The sequence below is a fragment of the Triturus cristatus genome, chromosome 6 (assembly GCF_964204655.1).
Source record: "Triturus cristatus chromosome 6, aTriCri1.1, whole genome shotgun sequence".
Classification (NCBI taxonomy): domain Eukaryota; kingdom Metazoa; phylum Chordata; class Amphibia; order Caudata; family Salamandridae; genus Triturus; species Triturus cristatus.
In genome coordinates this window covers 96,110,579-96,123,340 of record NC_140589.1, presented here as the reverse complement: position 1 = coordinate 96,123,340, position 12,762 = coordinate 96,110,579, and positions in this window count along the sequence as shown.

Here is a 12,762-nt window from a genome sequence, read left to right as displayed (position 1 = left end):
ACCCCGAATTTTTGGCCGAGCTATTGGTTAGAGAGATGTAAATTCTATTGTGCTTAGTATCATTGTCACTTGGCACTACTGATTGTGGTTAAAGGGCCTTGATCATTATTATTCTTTATTCTTTATTTTTTCTTACTCACATTTGCACCTTTAATTGATTTGTGTAGTCACTTCTTTGGTGTGATGGAGAGGATAGATGTCCTTGACGTTTGGCTCTTTCTGTATGTGGTATTAAATTGTTTTGAGTAGATTACCACCTTGTGAAGTTAGTAATAGGACAGGCACTGGTGGTTGGTCTTGCGTTGGTGTTTGAGATGGGCACTTTTGGGCAGACACCATTTTTAACCAGCTTACTCTCTACATGGCTGAAGGCTGAAGTAATATTGGTATTTTGATTTTCTTATTGATGTATTGACCCTGTCTTGAGGAGGCCTAAGAAGTATTAAGGCTGAAACGTGGTCACGTAGACAATTCTAAGGAGGAGTCGACGGAATCATAGTGATTGTTTGGAATTATAGGGTGTCACACCAGAACGAGTGGTACTATTTGATTAGTTTTAAGTGTGCCATCCGGACTACCTCTAAGTGGTCCTTCCAGAACTGCAAGGAGGACACTAGTGAGAATAATTTCTGTAGGGTTATTGTGTTATACATTAATTTCTATATAAATGTTGTGATATATGTAATTTTTTTGTGTTTTCTCCTTTTTTGATTAGGAGCCATTGTCAATGTAGATTATAAAAATGTTTTGATATAATTCATCAAGAAATAATAATTGTGGAGAGGGTAATTAAATATGCTCTACTCAGAAATTATTGTGTATTTATTCCTTTATACCACTTGTTATTGTACAAAAAATTATATTTGGGTGTGACTTATGGTTTACGGAGGCAAAAGCACCAGAGCCAAGCGAGTGTTCAGTCAGCGACGATGACGTGTCCTGCCTGATACGGACTGGATTGGATTGGCGTAGTCATCAAGGGCCCACAGACACATGTGGTTGGGATGCCAGGCACAGACTTTGTGTCACCACATCGAAGGGAGTATAGTGAGTTAAATCTGCCATTCCTGATGTTCTCTGCCATAGTGCAATCAAGATTCAGTTCCAACTGTGTGACCTACTTGATGGCAGTGTAGGCCAGAGGCAGATGTCAGCAGTGGCCCACAGCCACGTGTCGTTGGCTCGCGATGCACAGAGTTGCTGACACCAGGGCAGTTGTCAGTAGTGTTCGATCACCTCCGTGACGATTGTCCTTTTACCCTCCGGACTGAAAGGCGTCATCCTCTTACACCTCTCCTTGCGTGCAATGATATGTACTCTGCCATTGACAAATCAAGACTCCGTCCCACACGTGCAAATGACTCAAACGCAGCGTGGCCTGAGGGCAGTAGTCCGCATGGGCCCATGGACACCTGTGGATGGACTGCTATGCACAGACTTGGTGGCACCACATCGATGGGAGTATAGTGGTATAAAATATGCCATAATAGGTGCTCTCTGCCATAGTGTAATCAAGACTCAGTTCCAAATGTGTGACCTACTTTTCCGCTGTGCGTGCAGGTGGAGTACCTCAACAAGAAGGGAGTACAGCGTGCCGGTGTCGCGGAGGCCGTGATGGTTTGAGGAAGCTACCAGGCACTCTGGCTTGGAGCTTATACCGGCACGTGGTGGGCCCTTATCGACACATGCCGGTGTCGGCGGGTGTGCATTGAGGCCTGGGTGCGCAGGGCCTGGCAGGACTGGTATGGGGACCAGCTGGCCGGGGTACAGCAGGCGTACCGGAACGCAGGCAACACCGCTCACGAAGACTGCGTTTGCCTCGTGGCGGGGTGATGGGCGCCGCCCTGGCAGAATTGTTGGGCATTCTGGAAGAGGACCACGCCCAGAGCTACGTGCTTTTTATTCACACCCCTACGCATGCCCCGCGTACTCCGGGCCAGCCCACTCCGCTCACTCTTACAGAGGGGAATGTAACAAGCTACATTTCCGGGATCCTCCCAACTGGCTGAGGTGACATGGTTGCGTTCACTGTCCCCTGCACTCCATACACCAGCGGTGTATGTCGACATGGATATGTGTGTGGTCTGCAAACTGCAGTCTGGCCATCGCTTCGACGCCACACTTGGCATTGTGTACATTGTCATTCATCGGTCAGTTGCCTCCTTCGCACATGCCTGGTCCCCACCTCTTCCCACAATCTGATATTGTGTGGCTGAGGTGCCATGTAGTTGTTGGTTTATGTGCATGGCTGGCCTAAGTTGCCAGAGTGAGTTGTGCTGTCATGTCTGGTGGGTGGGCGTGTTGTTTAGCATGTTGTATGTGAGTTTGTGACGTGTGCATTCCCAGTGTTGTGAGTTGCTTGGTTGTGGAGTTGAGGTGTGTGGTTTGTTCATTTGGTACTTGCCAACGAGCAGCGCATTTCCGTAGGTGCCATCCTGGAAGCACCGGCTGATGATGGGCTGTCGGAAGATGTAGGACTCATGCACTCGGAATGGGTGGTTGGCGTCGAGGTTGGTGGAGATTCCCAGGTGGTCCACTATTGCCTGCACAGTGATGGTATGCGTGTGCTTTCGTTTGGGGATATTGTGTGCAGTGTCACCAGGGGGTGCAAGTAGGACATGTGTGCATTCAATTGCCCCCTGACACGTGAGGGAATCCAGCTATGGCTGTGATGCCTTGTTTGGTCTCCAGTTGTTCCTGCGCAGTGTGGGGGAAGGATAGGTAGTGTGGTACCAAGCTGATGATGGCATCCAAGACAGTTGGGGGTGGCTTGGATGTGGCTGGCTGTGAGACTCCTCGGACTCTGGCGGTTGTTGGTTGGGGGTACCAGAGGCCAACAGGTGTGGCACAGCCAGTAGCTTTGTGTGGGGTGGGATGTTGGTTGTCCGCTGTGTTGGTGCCGTCGGCCTGTTGGGCGATGATGGTCAGGATGTGTAGGATGGTTGTCCTTCTGAGCCTGTGGTGGGCAATGACATCCTCTGGTGTTAAGTCTGTGTGGCTGGTGCGTTTCCTGTGGTTCCGCTGTCTTTGTCCATGCTGCCTCTGTGGTGGTCCGAGGGAGGAGAAGTTCGGGGGGGTGGGGGGGGAGGTTATGGTCCTGAGTGTGGTGACGGTGGGTGTTGTTGCCCTCTTGTGTGTCCGGCACGCATGATCAGTGTCTCCATGGCATCTGTTGTTCTTCAGGTGTGTCTCCGGCCTGGGCTCCCTTTTCTGTTGCAGGCTGCCGTCCGACTTTGCACCAGGTCAGAGCAGGTGTTAGTTTTCTGCTGCCTTATTGCATGTTTCGTGGTCTTTTCTCCAATGTGGCTGGTCGTTGAGAATGTTGTGGAGTGGTGTTGTCGCGGCTTTTTGCACGGCAACGCCTACTCTGCATCTCATTAGCGTTAGTTGTCCGGGTCATCTGTGGCGATGTTTTTGCGGCTGATTTCGCAGGTAAACTGGTGCTATGGGTGATACATTTATCGCAACTTTGGCAGGGATAAAGTGCCATTAACTCGGCAATGGCTCCTTGGGAATATGGCCCATTGTGCGTTAGCCCTTTGGCTGAACATGAACTGTTTTTTAAATGCAAAATCTTTCACAGCTTATGTAAATGCAACTTTAACACAACACTTTCATGTTATTATGGAACATCTCTAACACCATTATTGTAATACGACAAGAGAATAAATGCAAGTGCAACCTACGCATGATCATACTACACCCCAACAAATTAAAGAGCACGTCTGTGCTCTATCAGATCGATGCAGAGGATGGGGGGGATGAGAGCGCTCTCTACTTCAATGCAGAAATTGATGGAGGATGTGGGGTTGGTGGGCATATTGCGCCAGCGTAATCGCTCCATAGTATACCTTTTTCTCTGCGGCCTCTCCCTCACATCTTCCCACCTCACTCTGGCCATTGGGGCAGATGAGATAGGTCCACCAGCACTATCGGATCATTACCCTATCACCCTCACACTGCGTCTCCCTGGAGGATCACCTCATGAACAGGTACGGAAGTTGAATCACAATTGCTCACATACGACTCTAATGTTACAGAGATTAAGAAATCGATATAGGCTTTTTTGGATTTCATTGATGATGGCATTACGCCTGTTATGCTGTTGTGGGACACAATAAAGGAGTTTTCAAGAGCAATGTATTGCTATAGAGGCCAGACTGAACAGAGCCAGGAAGGATAAACAGGAGCAGTTATAAGGGACGGTTAAGGAACTAGAGGGAGTACACTTGTGTACTGGTTCCCTCCAAGCTAGAGGCCAACTTACAGCATCTCGGAAACAACTGAGGGCACTATACTTAGACAGGGCAGAATACTCGCTCTTACGCACTAGACAATGATATTATGAGGGGGCAGTAAAGCTGGTAAACTTCTGGCACATCGGCTCCAGGCTCAGACTGCTCACAGGCGGGTCTCAGAGATTAAGGGGCTGCAGGGGACGAGACTGCAGACCGATGATCTCATTGCGGAAGAATTTGAACGTTTTTATTCCTCACTATGCACTGCGGAGACGCATAATGAAGCTTTTGCGGCAGACTACATGGCCTGGGCTCCGGTGATTTCACTCCCAGACCTGAAGGCGTCCAAATTGGACATCGACATACGCCCTGAAGAAGTACTCCAGGCTATCCAAAAGCGTCCTATAGGTAAAGCTCCCGGGGAAGACGGCTTTACCTCTGAATTTTACAAAGTAATTGTGTCTGCCCTCACCCCACTACTTACATGCCTTTATCATCCGGGAGTCTTATCCCATCCCTGCAAATGGCCGCAATCATAGCTATCCCTAAACCAGGCAGAGATCCAATGCGGTGCACCTCGTATCGGTCTATTTCACTGTTAAATGTTGATTTAAAATGTTTTACTAGCATACTGGCCTTTTGCCTGGCACCTTTTATGCAGGGCCTCCAGATCAGTCCAGGTTTTTTCCGGAGAGGGGCTGTAGTGATGGCACCAAGCGACTTTGTCACCTCCTTGATGAATCTCAGTGATGCCAAAGGCCTGCCCCGCTTTTGTCGGTTGATGCAGAAAAAGCCTTTGATAAGATACATTAGCCCTACCTGCACCTAGTGCTTATTAGATTTGGACTTGGGAGAGATTTTGGCATCGGGTGAGCTGCAATTATACCGCACCAGTGGCTAAGGTCCGGGTTAATGGTATCTCGTCCTGCCCCTGTGGGATTTCGCGGGGTACCCAACAGGGGTGTCCCTTGTCTCCCTTACTCTTTGCACTCTATATGGAACCCTTTGCAGAACAAAGTCAGCAGCCGGGCACTATCGCGGGAATACGCATGAGGTACAGGGAGTATAAAATATGCTGATGATGTTATGCTTATATTAACACAGAGTTTAAGATTAACCTACAGAAAAGGCATGCCCCCAGTCTGACTATCCCCAGGACTGACCAGCTACGGCTGGCAAATATTTTTCCCTTTGCCTGGGTGACCGGCGGAGTGACATATCTGGGACGCCGAATCTTCTCTATGACCGAGTGCACATCCCAGGAGAGTTACTCCCCTCTCCTTGCCCCTGCTAGACCTGGCAAAGACACACGCTATCCTGGCAGGTAGACTAGCAGCGGTTAAAATGACCCTACTCCCCATATCTTATATGATATGCAAACCTTACCGCTGAAACCCCCTACCCAATCAGTTCTGGCTAAATTGCAACATCTCATGGGAGACTTTATATGGGGTGGGAAGAAAGACTGTATGGCCCGTACTCAAACATATCTTAAACAAAAGAACAGTGGGCTGGGAATTCCTCATCTAGAAAGGTATTACCAGGCGGTCCAATTACGCTACATGATAAAATGGTACCGACACACCTCTGAAAAACATTTGGTACTTTATTAACGATCTGTAGCTGGGATCCATATCTGGACGGTTCCCTGGTTACCTACAAAATGCCAGCTGGCTGGGTTATGTATTTCACCAGTCACCAGGGCCACAGTGGGAGTGTGGGACAGGGTACAAGAAGCGAGCCATCTCTCGTCACGCACATCACCCCTGACTCCATTCATAGGCCATCCAGACTTCCCGCCGGCAATGGAGGCCGATAGCTATATTAAGTGGCAAGAGGCTAACTGTAAGAGAATTGGGGACCTCTTTGATGAGGATGGATTGATGTACTTCACCCAACTCCGCTCTGGAATTGGCTTGCCTAGTGAGGCCTACTGGCAATACACAGCTCTGAGGCACTGGGTCTCACAGCCACACATATACAGCCACACATCTGTCCACATGCTAGTCGCCTGCTGACAGATGGTTTATTACAAGCCAAGCCTACAACACACCAAATCAGCAGCGTAACGTAGGTGGGAATCTGACTGAACGTGAGCGTGAATTTTTACTTAAGGAATGGCAGGATATTATCCACAGAGCTTCTTCATGCAGCACCGCAGGCAAGAAAACGTTTTTTAAAATAGCCCACTATTGGTATTATACCCCAGTCAGAGTGGCCCTCTGGGAGCCAAGGGGGGGACCCTCAGTGCTTGCATCGCTGCAGCCAGGAGGGACCAGGTTCCCTAGCTACCTACATATTACTAGGATTGCCAAATGCATTGACTTACCCTTTAAAATCCTGCTGTGGGCTGCTAAACAGATCCTGCTGTCCCACTGGGGTACCGAAACTGTCCCGACTAAACTAGATTAGCTGCATAAATTATGGGAGATTGTTATATGGAGAAACTGACGGCGAGTGCCACAAACATGCTGCCACGTTTTGCCAAAACATGGGGCTCCACTATAAAAGATTTTTAGCAACTGAGTTTGTCGAGCTAACTTGCCCGATGTATTTGTGGGTTCTTTGCCTCATTCAATCAGTTCCGGCAATTGCACAATCTGTCTCCTGTTGATGTATGTTGTGCCTACACAGGAGTCACTCTACCATCTAGAGATGGTATTTACTTTAGCTGGCGAGTACCTACTTCTATTTATAACATATTATGATTTCTCCTTCTGCTCTCCATTGTTCCTTCTCATTTCTATTCCTTTCATGATGGTTTATTGCTTCCCCACTAGCCTGAGGATGTAGGTGGTTGCTGTTGTTTTCAGTTTTTAAATCAATAAAAGATTTTAACCTAAATTAAATTTATTTCTTGCCATATTTGCTGTGCGCTTAAGTCATAGAAATCTCAGGCTATATCTTGGGACAAAGTGCGGTTTATTCTTTGACCATAGAGATTCGTGTTTTCTCTCTCCGACTGCAAAGTGAGAGGATTTTGTAAAGCAAACTAAGTGTCAATCTTGCTGATGTGAAAGGAGAGGCTTCAGGATGTCATTTTTTTCTAAGACACAACAACATTTAAATACCTTTAATGAATTGGACAAATATTTCAAAAAATATCAGCACTTATTGCTTGCTTATCAACTTAAGTAGAGCTGATACTTTGTACTTAATCATAAGGTAACAAACACTTTAAAAGTTGTGACGCTCATGAGTTGGAGTTGGAGTCGGTTAAACTGATCCCTAGATGATCAAATTATGGAACTTTCTCCAGAATTTCCTAACCCAACCTGATATTCCCCTAAAGTTCTTGCGGTGATTAAGAGCCATAAACATAGTTTTCTGTACATTGATCTCCAGCCCATGATTATGGCAAAACAAAAAATCCTGTATAGAAGAACTTGGAGACTCTTCTGAGATTTTGCTATGAGGTGGGTATCATCTGTGATAAACAACCCGGTACTTCCCGGCCAGCAAGTGTTGGAGAATAGTGTTCGTAATCAATCAAATGATTGACACAAAACTGATAAAGAGGAAGAATAGCGTGGGTCTCAAAACACAACTTTGGGGGACTCATTTGCTGAGTAATCTTCAAGGAGACACTTAATTATCTTTAGCAAATCAAGAGGGACTCCCATATTGTTGAGTATCTGCCATTGTCCTGCTTTTGGAACCAAGTCAAAGGGGATCACTGATACAACATCGACTCCTATAACGTCGAACTGTAAAAATATCGAGTCAACAATATTGTATACCAAAATATCGACACACAATACACAAAACAGAAATAAAACAAACATCGATAAAAAAATATCGATGACAAAATATTGAAAACAAAAATAAAGAGCATAAAAATATGGATAACATTAAAATAAAATGAAACATATAAACATCGATATAAACAATATCAACAACATAAAAATTGATGAAATACATACAAACTATATCGAAAATAACATTTAAACATAAAAATATACTATTTGTATTAATATAATAAAATAACATATACCAAATATTTTAAACAAACAAAAAAAATCATTTCAAAATTAATAACATTAAAGAAAACAAGTGCAAAAAAAATCCCAAAATATATCAAATGTATCTATGTATACATTTAAATAACAACAACAAACAAAAAAACAAACATCAAATATAGAAAATAAATATTAAACAAATTAAAAGGTAACAGCTAAAAAATTCAAAAAAGCTATCTCGACCAGAAAATGTAAACGTCACTAACACAAACCAATAGAAAACTCTTACTAATTCAATAAACACTATAAAAACAATCAATTAATTAACACAAAATTTACCGTATAATGGACAAACACGGAGGAAGAGTGAACATTTGTGAGAGAGAACACAGAATGAAAATCAACTATACAAACAAATATTCCGAAAATCCCTCAATAAAGGTAGGAACAAAACTTTGCAAACAAATAAATAAAATTAGGTTTTAAAAAATAATTAACTAAAACTATAACATGTTTCCCTTTACATATCACAGATTACACTTCACTAAAAATACACCTAGAAATTCAACACAAAGATTTACATACACAACAATAAAATCAACATTATAAAAAATATTTCACAAAATAAGTATATAAAATATAACTTTACCAACAAATAAAGTAAAGTATTCAAAAGTATTAAATAAAAAAACAAACATAGCTAACAAATTATTTTCTCTTGACAACTTCTACAAAAGTCAATAAAACCACAACATCAACATAAGACACTTCATCAACTAAAAAGAGTAAGTATATATTTTTTTACAAATAAATAAAAAGAGAGACTAAGGGCCCCATTAGGATGGCGGGCAGACTTCTGTCTGCCCGCCACCCTAGCGGTGCCGGGACCGGCCACCAGTGGTACGGCGGTGCTGCACCGTCAATTAGGATGCCACGTGGTGCTTGCATCCGGCATTCACAATATTGTGGCGCGGGGTGCTCAGCACTTTAATAAAAATAACATTTTGCTTTTAAACCAACAGAAAAAAACGAGTGAATAAACCACGACCATCAATAAAATATCCATCAAGAAAATTAAAGCAAGACAAATGTGAGTTTCTTTTCAAATATAATAATTATACAAACATGTTTACTGTTCAAAATAGTATAATTAACATATATATATATATATATATATATATATATATATATATATATATATATATATATATTCACTTAAAAAGCCATAGGTTTCACACAGGTTATAGTTAGGTGGATATTTCTCTCGTAAAAAACCAATGAAATTCCCCTGTTATAGTTAGTTCAGATAACTATAACTCGCGCGCCCGCAATCCACTGCTGATGACGTCACATATTACATCACTCATGACATGGTCAGTGGCATCACTCATGACATCACTGATGACATCATCCTTGTGATAGAGTGGCGGTCGCGCGAGTTATAGTTATCTGTACTAACTATAACAGGGGAATTTCATTTGTTTTTTACGAGAGAAATATCCACCTAACTATAACCTGTGTGAAACCTATGGTTTTTTAAGTGAATTTGCAAAGTTTTTCAAATGCTAATTCCTAACTATAACGTGTGTGAAACCTATGGTTTTTTAAGTGAATTTGTACGGTTTTTTAAATGCTAAGTTATGTATTTATTAATATATATATATATATATATTTTTTTTTTTTTACCGTGCGCGCACCCGGCGATTTTTAAAAAAGAAAAATAAAATGTTTTTTTCCCCCTGGGGGGTCCTTCTGTGACCCCCTGACAAAGGCTAGGGGGTCAGGAACTCTCTTCCCTGCCCCCTTTTCACGTTTTCCACCCTGTTTCCCCCTTTCCTTTTCAGTGCGAGAGACAAAATGGCGGCCGACACTTCCTGATTTCGACCGATTCGAATGTTGACTGACATCTAACAACCAATCAGAATTTCTCTCGCGCACGGCACCGTGCGCGCACGGTGCGCGCGTATAGATATTTATATGCTTTTAAATAGTTAGGACCGTGTTTCCAAATTAAATCTCAAAATTCTATTTTGAATAACTTTGGCGCCGGTTGACGAATCCTCACGAAATTTTCAAAACTAATGGGGCGCTCCGCTCAGCTGCTACCCTGAAAATCTCGGGGTGATTCGTCAAGCGGGGGCCGAGAAAAAAGGGGGGTCCCAAAACACGTTTTCCCCATGAATTTTTCCATAGGACCTTTAGTCGAAGGTACAGCCCGAACAGCTGAACAGAATTACTTGAAATTTGGCAGAGAGGTAGTCCTCAGGTCAAGGAAGTGCCTTTTGCAGGTCTGGTGTCAATCTGTTCAGTATTTCCTGAGAAAATTGCAGTTAAAACCATATACATATCTATAAGCGCGCACCGTGCGCGCACCGTAAGCGCACCGTAAGCGCACCCTAACGTGCGCAAGCGTAATTCTGATTGGTTGTTAGATGTCAGTCGGCCGCCATTTTGTTTGTTTTCAATGCGAGAGAGAAAAAAGAGAGGTGGCGAACGTGAAAAGGGGGCAGGGTAGAGAGTCCCTGACCCCCTAGCCTTTGTCAGGGGGTCTCTGAAGGACCCCGAAGTGCAAAAAAAGCATTTTTTTTTTTTTTTAAATCACGGGGTGCGCGCCCGCAATCCACTGCTCATGACGTCACATATTACATCACTCATGACATGGTCAGTGGCATCACTCATGACATCACTGATGATATCATCCTTCTGATAGAGTGGCGGTGGCGCGAGTTATAGTTATCTGAACTAACTATAACGGTGGAATTTCATTGGTTTTTTACGAATGAAATGTATACCTAACTATAACCTGTGTGAAACCTATGGTTTTTTAAGTGAATATATATATATATATATATATATCCAAAACTTCCATTTCCCCGTCGAGGCTGCCTACTCCCGGCACCTGCCCCAAACAGTACAGACACGGACCTCGATTCCAGTGCAAAAGTTTATTTAGCTTTCTTGCGTGCTAGTCGCCATAACGTTTTGGCTCAGCCTGAGCCTTGTTCACATGACAACGTGAAAACTGTGAACACACCCTTATGTAGGAGAAAGGCCCTCTGCACGTGATACTGGAGAAATAGCATAGACATGATAAAAAGACTAACCAAGTGGTTTCATATACATTATCTTTGTACTCACTGGATATGTGTTGCAAATTATAGTGTTTAAACCATTAGGTCATTAATAATCAGATCGCCTTACCATGCACAGTTCTTGTTGTACAATGAAAACAAAAACTGGTTTAAAGTTAAATTAAAATGCCAATGCCCAATATGCGCGCCTGTTGGTAAATACATTGTTTCAACGAACTCTACTAATGCATAGTGTTCACGGCAGACTTATATAATGTTTGCCCTGCATCCAAAATAAAATTACATTTTCAGTCTTCATATTAATCCGGTAATCCGAAATAAATATCTGGATAATCCTCATGTAGACACATGTAAATAGCTAGATCTAAAATTGTACAGACCTAGCCACTACATATATTGTAGGCATTGATAATTGTCTGTGCATTGCCATCCGTATTGGGTGCAGTATTGACATTATACCTCTAAGTACATTGTATATATATATATATATATATTCTGCAAAGCTCGTCCAATACTCCTTGCTTGAGGAAAATGAGAGTAGACCCAGTTCAGTGCAATTCAGTGTTTATTCAGCACAACACCGTACTGTCATGAAGCGCTTTGTCCGATTACCGGCCTTGATCACATGACAACGCCTGGGGTTAGGAACTCCCCTTTTAAAGTGACAGTGCTCAAATAGCAGCAATGATGAACATAGAAAACATACTGTCATGTATGTTACAATATATGCTTAAATGCATTAGTATTGTCCAATGTAAATACATGGTATAGTCATTGTTAAAACAATACACAGTCCACAATGATTATAATCACTTTATCATAAAATTATATCTGTATAAATACAAAAAGTACTTAAATATCATTTTGACTTGTATTGTAGCCATTGTTTATGTATACACTCTGCTATTATAAAAAAGTGACAAGTGCCTGAGTTACCCCTGAAACAATGTGCAAGTCTACCAAAATATGTATGTGCAAATGTGCAAAATTGTTCGCAATATAAATGTTATCATGGTTAGCAGCAATTTTCTATTTAAAGTTGATCTAATGCAACTTTATTTTACTTAGATGAAACCTTCATGGCTAATTCCTCGGATTTCATGATACAGGGCTAGTATGTACCATCTCTTTTTACTTGATTGCTTAATGCTGATTATAATTGAATACCCCATTATTGGATATATTAACTTGCATATATCTTTCTCGTATTGGGTTGCAGCTCAAACGCTAATGTACCATACTACCTTAATAGTGCTAGAATACTTAGAGCATATGCCATGCTAATGCAAACCATTATCCAATTGATTATGTACTGGGGTATTCCAATATTATTCCAGCCCTAGCAGGGAAAAAAGGCTAAAAAGAAGTACTAAATCTTGGTACCTATCCATTCTACTCAGTTGATTCCCACAAATGAGGGTATACAATGTGATATATTATATAAAATCATTTCAACTGGATAAAATGGATAAA